At 34.7% G+C, this 17,972-nt stretch overlaps 1 protein-coding gene across 1 annotated transcript in view; it reads right to left on the reverse strand.

Moving 5' to 3' along the window:
- grid2 (glutamate receptor, ionotropic, delta 2) overlaps positions 1-17,972 on the reverse strand; it is a 128,599-nt gene that overhangs the window by 39,995 nt on the left and 70,632 nt on the right. The gene's annotated exons all lie outside the window — the stretch shown is intronic.

Genomic DNA, 17,972 nt, shown 5'->3' on the forward strand with positions numbered 1-17,972 from the left:
CCACTGGTAAAATTCCCGGCAGGTGTTTTAATAGTTTTCTGCAAATGTCTTTTGTGAATTTGTATACTGTATATTTTTATATAAAATGCACCAAATTTCCTTCCGAAAAAAAAAAAAAAAAAAAATCAGAGGAATCATAAAGTAATTAGTCAAGAACATGGGAGAAATAGTTAAATGGTTAGTAAATGAGCCTAAACATTAGAGGAATGTGGTAAAGAACAACATTGGTGAACTGAGTACAAATGTTTGTTTTGCAAATCAACATTTATTTTCTTTTTATGTGAAGAATTTCTAAAACTTATTTGTTCCACCAAATGATGTCAATTCTAAGCAATTACGTTAAATCAAAAACATTATTTTAATCAGATAATTAAAAAAAATATTTTTATCTGAAAAGTCAGATTATTCCTATCAGAGATGCACTTTTGATAATCGGATTTCAGAAAAAAAAAAAGTTCAGATTTTCTGGAACTCAAAAGGTGCTGCAAGGCTCTGACCCAGACTTCGATGTCTATCAAATTGCATCATAAACGTCCAGTCTTTTCCCCAGGACCACATTATATAATCTCTGTACTGCCTTATGCTTTCAATAAAATATTATTTTTAGCTTCAAAGATCAAAGTAGGCTGGCTTCCCTGTGGACAGAGAACCAGTAGGAAAGAAATAAGTGATTTAGCTGTCTGCTACCCAAAGACAAACACACAGCTACATAAACACACTAGGAAGCACACACAGAATTAAACAGCTTGGTTTCTGCTTAAGACACACACGCACAAACTGGGGGAAGGAAATGTCAGATAATCCATTTTTCAAAAGGTTAAAGTTACTGTTGGTTGTAAGATTTAAGTCATTTTTTTTATCAATTCCCTTTTGGGACAGATACTTATGGTAATACTTATCTGAACTGGTTTCTTTTATGAAGCTCTATTTGGTTAACATTTTATTGAATTTCTGAAGCATTTTCCCAAGAAAAGAATGTAACAATGGATTCGTGGTCCCCTAACAAGAATATGTTGGTAGATGTGGAGCTGGAACAAAAGCCTAAATCAAAATTCATCAAAAGCCTAAATATTGGCAGTACAGCAGTTGACCAGTGTGCCACTGAGAGAAGGAAATTGCATTTTATTTGCATCCTAATGGGAGATTTTGCAAAGTCTACAATTTATGTATTTTATCAAAGCACACTGTGAAGCGTGTCATGAGAAATGATTACCATCGTTTCTTTTCGACTAATCAAAAATAGTATTTGTGAAACACTTGGATAATCAAAAGGAAACCAACTACTTGGTCTAAGAACAAACGCTGCACCCCCACCTACTTTAGAAAATTGTAGATCTATTTTTGCTAAGCCTCTCATTCAGGTAAATGTTCCACATACTTTGCTTCGTAGGTTTTTTTTATTTTTTTATTTCACACATTCAGTAGTTTTAATATTTTTGTAACTAATGATTCTCATTTGCAGTGGCCTTGATGTTTTAAAAATGAAACAGAATGCTCTCTTGACATAAAACTCTTGTTATGTAGGGAGGGTCTTTGGTGCAAAGAGCTGCTATATTTAATCACTTATGTGAACAGCAGCCTATATGTTGCTTATTTAAAGGCTAAAACAATGAAACCAGTTGCTTGAAGCAAAATGAAACTAGGTAAGATAGCATGGGTCTTGTGCTACATGTTTATTACTGGAAAATAAAAAGACATGTTCTCTCAAACTATATAACATGTATGACATCGATGAAAATGTGTACCAAAAACTTTACATCACATGCTATCTTAGTTTCAGCCTCGAGGAGGAGATGTGGAGCTTGCATGAAAGCCTGAGCTCTGGCACATTTTATAAAATAGAAGAGTTTTTTGTAATCTTGCTGGGCCAACATACATTTAATCTGAATGAAGACCAAACTCTTGGAATTCTTCTGAACACTTTGCCAGTGTCACTGCAGCCCTTCATCATTTTGTAAAAATGTAAGAATGTGTCCTACTTCTCACTCATATGTTGTGTGGCAGTCCAGTCGTACATGCATATCTGTATCTGATTCCTAAAACTTGCATATCAGGAAAACCAGTTTACCCTAGAAGGCTAAACGGATATTAAGAAGCAAGATGGTAAAGTCACTCAAGGCAAGAAAAAGATGAATGGCAGCTGGGTAATTTATTAGAAAAACAAGATAGTGATGGAAGGGTGAGACCAGACTTTAGTTGCTGATGCAAGTGATTTAAATGTGTATATAATTAATTACGTAGGACACAATACAATAAAATATATCAGACAGTGTTGACATAAAGTAGCTGATATACAGCACACCAAAAACACAGACACTTTGTCATTTATTCATTTTATCTGATGAAAGCAAACCGGTTGTGAGAGGACGTGTCCTGAACTGTGCCAGGGAAAGTGTTTTCCTAATGAAAAACAAAGGTGAAATGGATGGATAAATCATTTATAACAAATGTGGTTTTAAGTTTCAGAAAGTAGAATTTACCTTGGAATAGTGTTTTTTTTTATTTAGGGCCAAACCCCTAAATGAAAAGCAAAGAACACTCAAATGGAAATAAGTAAACCTTTGCAAAATACACTTTCAACTGCGCACTCTAATACTGTTAGACAAAGAGCTGCTGAGCTCTGCTGAGCTCTAACCCCTTTATTAAAAAGTCAGGATGATTGAAATGAGAAATATTTAACAACAATGAATAGCAAGCAAAAACCAAACAAAGCAGTTTTATTATATAGATGTTTGACTTTAACATCTATATAACAAATGTCTTATAAATATAACTGTCTTTAAAGGCTTGACAGTCTTCTGTTGTGATCGGGAGTTACCTAAAATTGATCCTTATGCACTGTGATTGTAAAATGAGATTTCCCTAGATACTTTATTGATCATTTAGATGGATTGTAAGGCAAACGTAAAAAAAAAAAAGAAGTTATGTTAAATTGACATCCTAGATGTTTTGATGTTTTGCATTAAAATTGTGAGTATTTCATAGTGATTGAATAAAAATATTGACTGGCCATAAATTTGTATTTCTAATTTCTAAAAGCGAGCTTTTCCTTCAAAAAAATTATATATATATATATATATATATATATATATATATATATATATATATATACACATATATATATATATATATATACATACATTTAATGTTTTTATCTTTTTTAATCTTTCTCAAAATGTCTCTCTTTCTCACTGTTTAGTCAATGTCACATGCTGTTTTTATTTTAATTATGTAAAGCACTTTGCTGCTGAAATGTGCTATACAAATAAAATTTGATAGTAAATTTTTATGTATGTATATATATATATATATATATATATATATATATATATATATATAGCATATGTGTTATTTTTTGCACTGATACTGGGTAATTTCCCCTATTGCAGGACAGTAAAGGCTGTTTCTATTTCATTATATTCTATAAATTATAAATATTTCTTTACTTCTTATTTTGGCTTATTTACGGTTAGCTGAGATATACCTGGTAAAACACTTAATGCTATTGTCATTTATTTTTGACAGAAGCATTTCCTTAATCATAACAGTGAGAGAGTGCTGTCTTCATTTCCTCTCTGCTATCCAAGTGGAAGACAAAGAGGAAATGAAGACCAACAGAGCAAAGTCAGTGAAGTAAATTACAAAAAGTTATATTTAGATAAAATTGAATTTATCTTCATGTCCACATTTTTTGCTTTAATGTAACACAAAATAGTCCTTGTTCGTGGTCAAATAAGTAAGGACCTCTATCGGCAGCCTGACTGCCAGTGCCTGAGTGGCCCAATGCCTCCGCTTGTCTTCATAGCTGCGGATGAAAGGCTCATTCCTCCCTCAGACATTGAAATAAACCTGCATTTGCAACCTATGTACAGACTGAAAGTTGAAAAGACTGGAACGGTACCTTTCTGGTCTTCTCAGACAATAAATAATAAAATATATTCTAAAAATAATGGCGAGAGAGGAATCCTGTGTTTACATTTCATCAAGTCACAAAGTCATCTTTCGGTGACCTAGAGCTCTTGTTACAGTACCGTATATCTGCCGCGTGTTTCAACAGCACATGAAGGTACAGCTTTAAATAGGCATTTTACACTATTGCATGCACAGTTTGATCCTCAGCTGAGACAGGCTGCTTGGATATTTGGAACATGTCAAAAAAATTACACAGCTGAGCTCAGCCATATCTACCGCACATATTTTCAGCACTCCTGCAACTCAAAAGTTTCAACAATGGTCCAGAAATTACATAATATTAACATCACACTGTATTATGCAGATGTTGTGTTTAAATTTTCAAAGATCTACTCACCACAGCTTACTGAATGCTTGAACTATTTGGACCTTATTTCTGATTAACTCATGTAATTATTCCTTGGTTACTTGATACAGACTGTAGAGCAGTGGTCTCAAACTGCATTCCTCTAGGGTCACAGTCCTGCATCTTTTTGATGTCTCCCTGCTTCAGCACACCTGGCTCTATTATAAACTCATTAGTAGAGCTCTGTGGAGCTTCACTGCATGCTAGTGAGGCAGTTTTGCTATTTAATTTAAGTGAGTAGGACAAGGGATACATCTAAAAGTTGCATGACCAACACCTTGGATGAATGTTAAATCTGTAGTATGTATTCAAAATGCAATTTATTTTTTTTATTAAAAAATAAAAAAATAAATAAAAAATCACCATGTCATGACAATTTGATATGGAGCAGATAATCTGTGAAAATGTTTAGCTTCTCTGCCTTCTCCTGTGGTTCTGCAGTCTGCTTGGTCAGAAACAACCAATGAGAGCCAAGAGGAAGGGTCTCGATGGCATTCACAGCCTCCCCCTTTCTCTCTGTTATTCTACAGGTGGTTCACTACAACAGATCCATGAAGGCTAAGGCTAGTTAGAATGGCTACTAATGACAACAGATACACAGTTTTCCTGTAACATTAAGTATTTCATCTGCCATTAGTACATTAAGCAGCACATACACAGGTTGATTGATAGCACTAAGACCTTCCTCCTGGCTCTGATTATTACAATTATCAGACTGTAATAGTAGCACTTGGAGGTGGAGAAGCTCAATCTTTTAACGGATTATCTGTCTCATATTATATTGTCACAACATGGTGACATTTTTAACAAATATCTGTAAAACACATTTTTATAAAAAATGAGTAAATTTTAACGTTCTTACTACATGTATACAAATACACACAGAAGCACACAGACACAGAAACCTTGGGGATTTTAAGAGATGTGTAACCACACATATTTAAAAGTAATTGGCCCATCGACCACTGCAGTGTGGGGACAAAAGAGTGATTTATTGTTACAACAAACCCTTTCACTCTACAGACCTCACCACTCACACAAACATCAGACACCGTTCTGTACGTATACACATTGACAAACTCTAAGGAGTTCCTGGAGTTTTTAAGCATGTCACGCTTTGTTTGTCTTTGGCAAACACATTAAAGGACATTCTTTAGCAAACTGCAGCTTTTAGTCAGATTGTTACACAAATGTTTCATAGCATATTCAAAATGCAATCGATATCAGATGACATTTTGGGAGAAAGGGAAAAGTGCACAAAGGACTGACAGTGATACACAGCTGAAACCTAATTAATGTGCATGGGAAGTTGAAAAAGTTAAATAAAATGTCTGAATAAATGTCAAAAATTGTGTGCTACAGTCGGCCTCGTATTGGTCCATGTAGGCAAACAAAACTGGACTAAGGTCCTTTCAGTCCTGTAACACTCCTGTGACTTGCAAAGCAGTCATGTTCCTCCATAGCAGTTAAGCACCAGTCTCCAGGCAGAAGCACAGACAAGCTGCAGAGCAGGTTTATGCCCTTTTTGTTGTCTGTGCTCTCTTCTCCTTTTATTCCCTCTGCACTCTGCTGGTAGATCGAAAAACAGTAAGAATCTCCAAGTCTTTCTCCTCCTTCATCTGAACTGTCTCTCTCTATCAGACAGCACAGAGGGACAGTTTGTAGCAATAAGAGAGTCCAGGCTGCAGTGGTATGAGGGCACTGCACAACCAGCTGCCAAATCTCACTTCACAGTCTTTATACAAATATACTCTGACATGGAACCCAGACTGAACTGCAGTTATTCTAGACTTACTTCATGTGTAAAATTAGAGTATACAGAGCTGTATCTAATAATTTTTGATTCAATTTTAGTTAACACTGCTGTTTTGTGACAAATAAATAAAACTGCCGTATTTGATAAAAAGAATAACCTTGAATAAAAAATTATGAATAAAAAAGGCAATTAGCCATTAAACTACTTGCAACCCAACAAAAAATATGGATTTTATCAAAACTATGGCAAAAGCCAATGAAGGTGATCTTATAGGAAATATTAAAAAAAGGGAACAAATTACTGAAGTTTTGGAGAGAAAGGTTACCTGACAAATCTCCCAAAATTTCCCTCTATCCTTTTTTACACAAAATCACGCATTTGCAGAAAAAAAAAAAATGCAACAGTTCAGGGGACTCATTTATGGAACTATCCTCTAAAGAACATACATTTAAATGAAGTCAAAAAAAAAAAAAAAATAAAATAAAAAACATCCTGCACTGAAAAAAACAACATGATCAGTAGCACAGCTTCCACATTGTCATCTAAAGTTCTATTTTTGCCCCAAAATTTATGCATGTGGTGCCTGTATCTTTCCCTTGAAACATCCACATTCTAGATTAAATTGCTGCTGTAAAGCATCGTGTGAATGCTAATGCATTGACATGAGACTGCCAACATGTCACTCCCAAACACATCCCGAAAAGTGAGCATCAAATGGACTTGTCAAAAATCAAGGCGCTTCTGCAGAGTAAAATGTTTGCAATCCAAGAACACTGATGTAATACACCAGCATTTGGCAAAGCTTTTACCCTGTGATGAGAGGGATAGAAGGAATCAGACTGCAAGATTTAAACCATGCCAAAATAACACAAACTTTTAAAGCGTGTATAATAGGTTGTATCTAACATTTTAAAATTAAAGTTTGAAAGATACAATCTTTTATTCACTAATGGTTTGTTGTACATAAATAAAGGTGAAGTTACTATACGTACTGTAAACATAGATATAAATGCTATCTTTATGTATTGACAAGTAATCAGTATGTGAGGGAATAAATGTAAATGCATTTTCACTGCAGGTTCTCCACTGCCCACTCTTGCAGCAAAATTTGTGTATTATTTGCAGTCATTTCACAGGCAAAACCACATTGTCTCATTAAAAACACCTGGCATTTATTTTGCTATTTTCTACAACTTATTTTGAGATTATTAAATTAATTAAGATAATTTAATCAGTTTGCCTTGTTACTGTACCTGGAATAAAAATAACTATTGTTGTTAATATTAGCTTGCTGAAAAACTGTCTTTTTTAATTTTTTTTATTTAACCGTCTGCTACAATCTACAGCATGCAGGAACTATGCACATGTGAAAGTGAAATAAATGAGGTCACATCCCAAATGAGCAACTGTGGTGAATACATGCCATTCGCAAAAGCAGTAGGTAAATGATAAATATTAAAAATAGTCAAATTCGTAGGACTAATTAGCTCAAAATAAATGTTTAGATCTTCAATGGAAACATGCTTCACTTAAAACAAAAAGGAAAAACATCTAAATGATGAGATAACTGTATGAGCATTAGCTAAACAAAAGTCCAATAAAAAAAAATCCCAATAAATATAGAAAATAAGCAAAGGATCCATCCATCTGGCCATTGTCTTTTGCCAAATGAGTTCGTTTCTCAGAGGTAACCAGGGAAAAACCCAGACATCCCTTTCCCTCAAGGCGGACCCCAAAGCATTCTCAGGCTGTAAGGGAAATATAATTTTGCAGTGAGTTCTGGGTCTGCCCCAGGCTCTACTACCAATGAGATGTCCCCAGAAAGTGTTCAAAGATAGACAGGCATCAAAGTCAAGCGATTCCTTTAAGTACAAAGAGCAGGAGCCTTATCCTTCTGTATAATTACATTTAAAGTCCTCTTTATTGCAAACATAGCCCTTTCCTGCTGTTTCCTACTGTAAACCTTCGAATTACAGCATTAAACAAATGTAATTCTAATAGTTCATGGTATCAAACCAAATTAAATGTACTTTACTTTATAACCTGTATGATAAACCGTGATCCTGCAATAGGTTATTGTGTTGTGGCTATTTACATGAACATGATTCAAACATTTTAGCAATCTACATTTGTCCACTTTGTCATATAAGCCTATATGAACTGCATAAAAGACTGATTTTATATATATTGGATTATTTGCTGAAAAATTTTCCTCTAGTAAACTACACATTTATGTCTGGTAAGCCACTATTTGAAACCTTCTTTCTCATATACACAAATACATTCACAACACTGCACACCAATGCCACTAAAGTCTATACAAACCAATCATTAACAACAAGCTCTGGTCTGATTTCCCAGATGAACAGCAAGTTGCTGCCTGCTTGAATTGCTGGAATAGTATTTCACTATGGCTCAGTCTGGGTGTGTTATGTACATTTACTTCAAACTTTGCGCCTTCAATGTGCATTCAAATACCAAAGTTTAAATTGATTAATACTTTTATGATTAAAATGCATATCTTTTAATTTGCTTTCTGCTTGGTTCTTTTTAATTGACAAAGAAAGAAATGCTTCATAAATAATTGCCTTGTTTCAAAATGATGATTAATGTAATGACTTCCTAGAAAAATGTCTTTTAAATCAATTAGCCTCTGAGTTTCAGATATGGTTGGCATTTGGAATTATGTCACCTTTGTTACTAACAAACCAAATCCTCAAAAGTACATCACAGATATTTGTTTCATATTATGTTTTTGTTTTACCTTTGTATACATTTGTTTTCATTTAATAATCCTCATTCAGAGTGCAGACAAAACTTCAATAAAACAGGCCAAGCAGAAAGATAAGAAAAGCACCTGTCATCTTGCCAATTTTGTTTTAGGCTGCACTGCGTTAACTCCTCTCTAAGGAAACTAAAAGAGGGGCGAGCTGATAAACACGGGAGTAAAATGAGGAAAAGCCTCCAAAAAAGGTTAGAAGATGCACTAGAGTTTGACCTGATTGATTATCTGCATTATTCTTCATTGGTGAAAATGACTGAGAAAGTTATCAAGTGTGTCTCGTCTTTTTAACATTTTCTTTCCTTCATTAATCGTTGCTTGATGTTTACTTAGTGCCGGTATTGGATACAAGAGGGGCAGCAAATTAGCCTGTATGTCTTGTTCCCCTTTCTGTAATCAAACTCAATATTTTAGCAGAGCCACACAGCCTTTGTCCTGTTCTGTCTTTCATGGTCCTCTATGTACACTTTGCACATCTCATAAAGCTTTGTAAAGATGTGCAGGGATGAATGCAAGTCCATATGACCTGTTTGCAAAAAGTTAAACAGAAAAATCAAAATGCCCATTTGTCATACATAATTCATGGACATACATGTAGACTCAGAAATTATACATGTACATGTAATGAATAATTAAATGGAATGTGTGCCTTAGCAGTGTGCATTCAAATCACCAAAAAAACCATGAGGTGGAACATTATATCACTTCTCTCTGATACTTTTTAATTTGTGGGGGAAAAAACTGAAAAATAAGATATGATTTCACAATTATATTCTGACATTTACAGACAAGAGAGTTATCTGGGTCAACACTAAAATGCTGTAGATTATGAAAGACAAGCTGCTTCTCAATTTTTCAGAAATCTCAATCAATCCCCCCTTTAAATCTAAGTTAGGGCTAACAACCATACAAGTTCACAATATTTCTAAAAGTAAATTTTCAATCACTTGACATGCATAATTTTGCTTTGTGGGCGAAGGCATGGCAAGATCCTAACAGGGGACTCATCATAAGTCTGCTTGGTCTTCTTTTCTGCATTAGTGGATTTAGATACGTTTTTGACGTTTAATAGTTTTTCAGTTCGAGCTTCTTGAGAACATTGATCAGGCAGATTTCTTGTTCTCTTTCAATCTAGTTCAAAAGGATTCCTGCAAAACGTAAAATAAAAAAAAAATCTAACCATTGCAATCCAACCTAACTCTACACAAATGGCTTCTGTGTAATTATCATTATCACATTATAAAGACATTTACCTCACAGTTTCACTTGTAGTCAAGATGTCCTTTTTACAATTGCGGAGAATAAAAACACACATTACAAAGTGACAAATTTGTTAGGAAACACAGAAAGAGTGAAAAATTACATAAAAGAACACAAGGTACTTAAAGCAACATCTCTTCATCTATTCTCCGTTCTCTTTGTTTAATTTACACAAGTCCTCTTTGCTCTATCATCAGACTCCATAACGTTGATTAGCATTCTGACTCTGATGACACATAGCTGAATACATGTTTCTGCTGATATTAACCTTGTAAATCATTTCATTGAAAGTCTGACTGGTGTCAAATGCTGGTTGTCCAGGAAATTATCTGAAGTTGAAGGAGCAAAAAACAGATTTTCCGTGTAGGCTCCAATGGTTTGAAAAATCTCACTTAGCCTCTTTTGAATCCTTTGTTGTTTAATCCCTGCGGGCATGTTAAAAACCTAAGTGTCAGCTGGATTTTCACCTTCATTTTCAGAAACAAGTATAATACATCACGGCCTGCATTTTATCACCTTAAAATCAGTTACAACCTGACGGTAAATGGCCTGTACTTGCTTAGTGTTTTATCAAGTGCAGAGAACCTCAAAGAGCATCACACTACACTGAGTCATTCACCCACACACACACACACACACACACACACACCCCCACACGCACACACACACAGATTGTGGTAAGCCTACTGAATAGTAGCCACAGCTTCCCTGTGGGAAGTCTGACAGAGTCAGGGCTGCCTTACACCGACACCACCGGGCCCTCTGACCAACATCAGCAGGCAAGGCGGGTTGAAGTGTCACGGTCAAGGACAGAACGACAGAAGCGGATGGAGCGGGAATCGAACCGCCAACCCAACAAATTCCTGGACAAAAAATGTCAACTGCCTGGTGTCAAAGTTAACAATGATAGCTGTATAAATATGTGCTATAAGGAGCATTTAACAGATTGTGCCAAGTATAGGTCAATCTAAAAGCACTTTCAACACCTTTGAAACATGAATCAGGTAAAGCAGGGTGGAACTGAGCTGTAGTCACAGAGCCATGTATTCTCCTCTTTTCTAATACGGTACAAATTAAATTCAGGTCACATAATGTTCTTCTGTTTGCTCTGGTGTAGCCGTTTCCTGCCTGCCATTTTCCACCTAAGAAAAACCAATATATATTTTTCAACAAAGTGCTCTGAGATGGGTAACGCTACCTGTTCAGAATGTCAATTGTTGAAGTAGTAACTGTTTGAAAATTACCCGGCTACACATTTTCAAACATTTATGGGAAACTAAATCTAGCATTCATACCTCATGAGTTTACTATGTTTCATGGTTCGGGGGTGCTGTGCACGACCCACGTATTGAGGCCCTAGTCCTCATGGCGGTGGTTGCAGGTTCGATTCCCGGCCTGGTGACATTTGGCACATGTCTTCCCTCATTACCCTGTTTCCTGTCAAACTACTTTCAAATAAAGGCCACTAGAGCCAACAAAACCTTTTTAAAAAAGTTTCATAGTTCAATCCATTGATGTTTCATGGTGTTGACAAGCTCCTAATGACTCGACTCTACATCTTTTAAGGCTTTGACTTCTTGCTGCTCACGTTACTTTTGACTTTAAGGAAGATAAATATTGATTAAAATGAGGCCTGTCGCAAAAAGCAGTGAATCATTTCAGGAATAAGGCCTCCATACATGGACCTCGTACTGATTTTTCAGGTTTGCAAAAGATCCACCAAAGCAGAAGGCCAGAGTGGATGCTGTGCGGATGAAAGACTGGAAACCGACTAAGCATAGCCAGCTATCCTAAGATTCTGCATTTTCTGTATCTCTCAGTCTATGGAGATACATAGCTTTTGCACCTAAAATGCTCTAGCTGAAAGAGGATGTCACACCATCAATATTTTGTCCTGCCAAAAGCAAAAACACTGCGGCCATGGCGCGATCTCTTGTAGCAGCCATGACAAGACCTTTTCAGCAACACCATGAGCCAAAGGAATACGCAAAAATTTAACTGGAGATTTGTGTTTATAAAGACTATTAATTAGGAACATAATCAGTCAAACCATTAGACTTGGTCGATGTTCTGAATAGACCAGGATCTGAACTAAAATGACGGAGACAAAGATGTAGACTCCTATTGAAAAGATGCCATTAGATTTCAAATGTATGAATGAATATACTTTATTTATCCCTGAGGGAAATTCACAATTGAATTATTATATTCCACAGTTACTGCCCACTTTATTTGACCTTACAATGATTTATATAAAAAAATAAGACTAAAAAATGGTAATTTACACCCATGTGGCACCTCTTGTTCATTATCCAAAAAGCAACACTATGCATCTCAAACAATAGGGGTTACGATTCATATAAGGGCAGCCACTCTAACTGGGGATATTGAGACTTGTAATCTTATTTTTTATTATCTAGGGATGCACAATACCATTTTTTTTAATAGTGAGTACTTACGTTTAAGTACTTACCGATACTTAGTACTGATTCAAGTACTACTAAATATCAATACACTCATTCCAAGTAACTTATAAATTATTTATCTAATATTTATGTATCTATTATTATTAACGGTTTCACAAAACACACACTTTGTTATAAATATTCTCCTACTAGTGAAGAATAATCTAGTACACTTTTGAAGCCTTGAAGTTTTATAGTTTTTAAACGAGAGCATATTAAATCTACTGAAGGTGGAGAAACAAATATGTTGAATTGCCCTTTATCCATTTCCAAAATCGGAAGCTGCAGTCATAAGCCAACTTTAGCTCTGTTCATGTTTGTGTCATTAATGTGGAGGCAGGTAGGAATCTCATACTGCGACTCCAATACAGAGAGAGGATCCCAAATCCCCACATGATCAACAACAGATAGTGGCTGGCCATCAACAGGACAGTATTGGGTAAGAGCCTCTGTGATTTTTACTGTGCAAGTGTTGTCTCTGGACATCTTCTCCCACTTCGTCAAGAGTTTACTGCAATGCTAGTCGTTGGTGTTTTCCGCTCCCAAGGGAAATCTGCTTGAAGTCAGCATTGTGTTTTTGTTTTTTTTCTTGTATCAAATTACTTGTGTTGAAACTGTTAGGTTTTGCTCTTTCTCTTGACAACTTTGCTGTACATAATTTGCAGTCAGACTGGAAATACATCCACACTGCTGACATATATCCTCCTCTGCTACCCGGCTGGTTAAAGTCACATTGCCTTTAAATGGTCTGTTCAGCTCGACTACAGTATCTTCATGTTCTTCTCTGTATTTGGCTCGCATTCAGTTCATGTTGCATTACTGCCACTTACTGTTTTAAAGCATTTATGCGCAAACTAACAAGCTACTGTCTGTTAGGGGGAAACAGAGCTCAGAATCCGCTGGTATTGTGTCCCGTAGTATCAGAATACGAATATGAATACGAATATGACTACACACACATAGTATCGAACAGATATGTAGTGCTGGTATCAGTATCAGTGCATCCCTAATATTATCACACAGTAAGATGTGACTAGTTTAGATTATTGAACATTTCCTGTTCCCTGTTTACAATTTTATGTGCCCATTCATTCATATACTCTGTTTTACTTAAACATTTGAACAACTTAAAGTTATATTAAGAAAGGATATAATTTTCTTTATGTAAACATGATTTTTTAAAAGTAGAGCAAGCGTTACTTTCCCTGGTAATTGGTTACTTTTACAATGTTGTAAAATAGTCTCTAACTCGTTTGCATTTATGAAAAAGTAACTAGTATTTGTAACTACTTTTTAAAAGTGGCTTGCCCAACTGAAATTTTCTTTCCAGTGTTCAATCAATGTGGTTGTCATCAGCTCTTTTGCTAACAAAATATTGTAGATGCTGTGCAATGTTCCAACATGTCTTATTAAAAAGAGCATTTTAAAGTCAGCTGCCTGACAAAATACACCCATATTTTTATTACTATTGACAACAGCAAGATATATTTCTTCATGTCCATCCTGCTTTTCTTTACATGTCCTTTTCATTTACATATCTATTGACACATGTATCTTCAAGACACAAAAGTATGTGAACAAAGAGGCACAGATCTAAGAAAAAAGCTCTGTATCCATGTCTATGTAACTACGAAAATATTTTGTTGACGTTTGTTCAATAAAGATATCTATTAGAACCTTGTCCGATCAATAGACTAAGATGTTAATGTACTTTACCATCCTTTGCCACAACAGTATCTCTTAGTAAATACCTCCAATGATGGTAAATATCCAAGTTTAAATTGCAATTGACATTTTGCTATCCGATCTATGTACACAAACAGTATGAGACCACAAACAAATCACTTAAAGCCAGTGTGTTAACAACCGCAATGTTTTGATTCATAAGGATTTTCTCAACTGCCATTACTCCTCCATCACACTTGACTCACCAGAGCATTAGCTCCTCTCTCAAAGGCTGTGTCTGCGTAACTTTTCTCCTGCTTACTGTTGTTTATCCTGCTTATCCCTTGAAATCTGTAATCTTCTTTGCTGGTAGCATTTCTTCGGAGATAAAATCTATTCAAAGTATTTACAACTGTGTTTGCAAGGGGCTAGCAACAAAAAAGCTATCACTGGGATGATGTGCTTTAGGCTATTCTACAGAGGTCAATGACTGACACTTCTCGCATCAGCTAGATTTGTGACAGAAAGTTTGGTGCCTCTGAAAGAAGCCCTGTTTCAATGACAAGATAATTTCTGTGTGGTTGTTTAACCATCCTATTTAGGACCATTTCTGGCATATTTACTAAAATCCAGAAGACTGATAGGCCTTATGGAGACCAAAGCCTAATTCTGTGGATCTCCTTGTTTAAGGTTACGGGGTTAGGTTTTGAGGTAAGGAGTGAATTAAGTTTGGATTAAAGTTAGGGTTACAAATAAACCAGTCGTGATTAGGGTTCAAGAAAATGTCAGGATTGAGCAAAACTGCAGTTACTAAAATGAATTGAAGTCAATACAAACTCCTAATATGGGTAGAAATACTAACATGTGTGTGTGTGTGTGTGTGTGTGTGTGTGCGTGCGCGCGTGCGTGCGTGCGTGCGTGCGTGTGTGTGGACGGTATGTGGGTGACTACAGTACATATTCACGCAATTGTGTATGTGCGATCCAAAGAGGCATGTAGTCCTAGCTGCTGTAATCCGAGGTTTACACGCTGTAATGCTACTGAAAGCCTGCAGGCCATGCTGGCAGAGACGAAGTGAGGGAGAGCAAAAGACAGACAAGAAGGACAACCAAGAAAGTCAAGTAAGAACAGCTATGAAAATGAGTGGTCAGAAGGGACAACAATACAACCCAATGAAGAAGAACATAATGGATAAAAAAAAGAGGAACAAAAACATAATTATTCAGTAAATTAGACACATCCACCAACATGGGAACAAATGCTGAAACATGATATGATACTGGTTAAATGTTAAAATATATTTGAATTGAATATAAAATCAATAAATCTTCAATAAATCTTTAGTCTTAAATAGCAGGTGAGTACTGGCGAGGTGTACTTCTGGACAAATTGCAACCATTGATGTTACAATTTGCTGTTAATATTATATGATTAACAGCTCTTTTCCTTCTATGTCTATGTCCATATCTATGCTGAGTTGCTGAGAAACATCCTAGAATGTTTGACAGGTGTCCTCAAGTCAATTCTGAATGAATACTTGGCCAACAGTAGTCAGAAATAGTGGTTATGTTAAATTGGCAAGTCTAACTACTTCAGCCATTTGTGTGTATAATGCTGATGGGGGATTGTTTTTCATGCTTTTGTCTCAAAAGATTCCAATTTTCATCATTTTATTAATAATTTCTTCCTGATTTGTCACATTAACAGGTTTTTTTCACAAGGACCCTTTATTGATTTTGAAAACAGTTAGCATACAAATGATTAAAAATAAATAAATTACCACAAAATGTTAAAAAATTGACAGTTTTTAACATTTTTAATGAGGCAATTCTACAATTTGCCATCTCAATATACTGCAGCATTGTTTTTGTTGTTTGTTTTATTCCAACTGCAAACAGCAGAAACAGAAATTAAAGGTGGAGAGGAAACGAAACAAAGATGGAAGATCTGACATAAGACAGAAGAAAATGTAGAAAAAGAGGCAATTTCACAAACTACTTCAAACTTACTGTTATGTCTTTACAACATGCAAACACAAACATAACATACCATAGAAATTAGTTATGCCCCGTTAACAGATTATTTGCAGGATTTATTTACAGAGGTGTGAAAATGTTCTAATTATTAATTTTTTGTCTCTCTTCCATGTGTCAGATCATTAAAATACTAAGATCAAATCCGGTGTACAATTTTCAAATGCTGATTTTATTTATTAACGTAATAAATAATTTAGAAAATTTATGTTTGAAATCAACCACACCGGAGGGGATTCAGACATAAAAAGTCTGCTTTATGCCACAGCCTTCTAATCCAAAACCTTTATATATATATATATATATATATATATATATACAGTATATATATATATATACAGTATATATATATATATATATATATATATATATATATATATATATATATATATACACACACACACACACACACACACACACACATATATACATAGTTGTTTGGTTCAAAGTCCTAATTCACAATACAAGTGTGCTTCAGCTAATATACTAATTTTTATTCCTATTTATTCTTCCCTCCTACTACAATCCAAGAATCAGAAGTGAAAATATTATTAATTTATTATTATAGCGCTACACAATGTGTAAGAACATCTTACAATTACTTCTATGTCCGTTTTAATTTGCAATAATTTGCTCATGTATACATGAGCAAATTATTGCAATTAGTTTTTTTGAATTTTGAAATTAATACAATTTGCTTAATTGTTCCAATGGTGCCTTGTGAACTTGTAAAAACTGACACAATCAGATCTGAATTTTTGTGACGGTTTCTTCAGCAGTGCACTTTTGTTGCAGCATGCTATACAGACAAAAGACAAAGGCCAAGGCCAGGATCAAAAGCTGTATTGTAAGATGAAACATACATGTATTAGTTTTTCCTTCTAAAATCACTCCTATAAGGTAACAATGCCCTCATCTAACACCAAAAGAAACACCTGAGAGTCTGTTTGTACATTTGGTCTGTGAGTGTTAACTACCACCTGGGGAAAATCTCATTATGGCAAGAATAAAGCGTATGTGATGAAAAAAAAAAATCATGATGTGAATGAGGCCTTTGTAATTATAAGGGGGATAATTGGCTGATGTTTTTAATAAGTTTATGGCCAATATTTACTGATTATTTAGTGGACGAGTGAAGAGGCTAATTGTTAGCCTCCGGAGAAAAGTGAAGAGACATATATATATATATATATATATATATATATATATATATATATATATATATATATATATATATATATATATATAAGTTTACCAGATATTGCTTATTTATATATATATATATATATATAAGTTTACCAGATATTGCTTATTTATATATATATATATATATATATATATATATATATATATATATATATATATATATATATATATATATATATATATATATATATATAAGCAATATCTGGTAAACTTAGTTATATGCTTAAGTTTAGCACAGAGAAATTGAAAAGTGGAAATGAGTCAAACTGAAGTGCGAATACAAAGGACATTAAAAAAATATATTTAACCACTTACTCAGAACCTCTTTTTTCTAAAAGCACATCCATTAGTCCTTTTCTATGCCATTTCACAAGGTTATTTTATATTTTAAAAACAATATGCCCGCACAGCAAAGGCCTATTGTCATTAGTGTTTCTTATTGCACTTTTCTGAAACGAAGTGGCATTTTGTAGGCCTAAACTTCCAA

Source organism: Poecilia mexicana, unplaced genomic scaffold, assembly GCF_051168715.1.
Source record: "Poecilia mexicana isolate PSO_F unplaced genomic scaffold, ASM5116871v1 scaffold_9, whole genome shotgun sequence".
NCBI classification, from domain to species: Eukaryota; Metazoa; Chordata; class Actinopteri; order Cyprinodontiformes; family Poeciliidae; genus Poecilia; species Poecilia mexicana.